General features: G+C 28.1%; 1 pseudogene; it reads left to right on the top strand.

The window, feature by feature from the left end:
- Positions 1–322: 322 nt before the first annotated feature.
- Positions 323–1616, top strand: LOC108754397 (annotated as a pseudogene).
- Positions 1617–1819: the final 203 nt, after the last annotated feature.

Below are 1819 nucleotides of genomic sequence, written 5' to 3'. Positions count from 1 at the left end.
ATATTTGTATGTACGAATAATCGTCGTACTTGATAACCCTATTCCAAAACATATGTTAAAGTCATTTGCAACAAATGAATCAAACGTAACAAGTTTTTAATAAAAATGCACTATTTCATAAATAATTTATACCTCTGTCTATTTTCAAGCTTATTACATTTTTTTATTCATATTTCTATTGCAATAAAATGTTCTTTATTAAAAATTCTTTATATGCATATACTATATAACTTATATAGATTCAATATAGACTCGTTAATCAAGGGTGCGTTGCAGAAGATAGAATAATGCAAATAGCGCCTTCTTGAACGCATCCCGAATTATGGAACCTCATGGTAGAAATATCTACTTCGATCTACTTTCGATGAAACATGGGGTTATCTTTTCTCTAGCGTAGAATCTTACATGATCACATCACATGAATCGAGATGATCTTGCAGAATTTCAATAGCAGTTATCCGACTGCTCTTGTGTACTATATCCTTGTTGTTTTTACCCAATGTTAAACAATTCGGATTGACATTGAATACAGATCAACATCAATTTAATTGATTTGATCGACGATTTAATCAAACAATCATTTCTTTCTAGTTAGGTGTATGTTTAATCCAAATAGTATAGCAGCGTTTGCAAAGCACTATAAAAAAAGTGATTATATATGATTTTTTACCGCTTTCTTAATGTATTGTGCTACTTGGAAATGGTTTACATAATTATAATAGTAGCTCGATTTTCATTAAAGGCTTACATTTCGTTCTTTTTTCTTTTTCTGATTGGGTAACCCATCCTAAGTGAAGCAGTTTTATTGTGACCACTGCTGTTTGCACTGGTATATACAAGAGATGTACAAGAGATCATAAAATTGCCGGATACCGGATATCGAATATTCAAAACATCTTCATTCTCTATGCTAACGCGTTAATATAGAAATTTTAATATAGAATAGATTTCCAATTAATTAGAGGCGTGCCAGGTGTTGCAAGCAAACCGTTTGTTAAATACGTTAAAAATATTTGCTTCCATTCTTCTCTTTATCCTCTTTATAGATTTTCAGCATGTCTTTTATATGCTAATAATCTTTTTCTTCTTATATTATATTTGTTACTTATATTTATTTTAAACAATTCTTATTTCTCATGTTTAAAGTTAACGAGCGATTTTACAATAGAAGTTAAAAAAAATCTATCTATGTTCACAAGTATATTCTGAAAATCCGTTCATTATATAATATTTTGCAAAGATGTTCCAATTTAATGAACTTGAAAATAAACGAAGGTAATTATTTATGAAATAATTAGTGTATTTTTATTAAGAACTTGTTACGTTTGACTAATTTGTTGCACTTTAACATGTTTTGGAACAGAATTATCAAGTATGATGATTATTCGTATATTACGTATAGAGCGTTTTTTAAATATTTATATACCGGTATAATCGATGAATTGTCTATGGAAAACATATTAGGTGAGTTTTAATTAAATACATTGATACCATCTTCAATTCATAATTAAAACGAATGTTTCGTTGCAGAGCTCTTGCAGTTGTCTAACAAATACTGCATGTCGCAATTTGAGAGAGATTGTATTCGAATTATAAAAAAAAAGAACGATATTTGACGTATACTATATTAAAGCAATAGCAAGACAGTATGACATGAAGGTACCATTTTTCTCCCTTTTATGTTTCTTTTACGTTTTTTTATTCATATTTTTGTCGCGATAAAATGTTCTTCATTGAAAATTCTTTATATCATGTATGAATTAAATTGCAAAACTGTAAATCAAATTATTAATCTATTTAGCTAGTTTTAATTTAAATG

Source organism: Trachymyrmex septentrionalis, unplaced genomic scaffold (genome assembly GCF_001594115.1).
Source record: "Trachymyrmex septentrionalis isolate Tsep2-gDNA-1 unplaced genomic scaffold, Tsep1.0 scaffold8, whole genome shotgun sequence".
NCBI lineage: Eukaryota > Metazoa > Arthropoda > Insecta > Hymenoptera > Formicidae > Trachymyrmex > Trachymyrmex septentrionalis.
The sequence above is the reverse complement of the archived record's forward strand: the minus strand, read 5'-3'. Positions and strand labels throughout refer to the sequence as shown.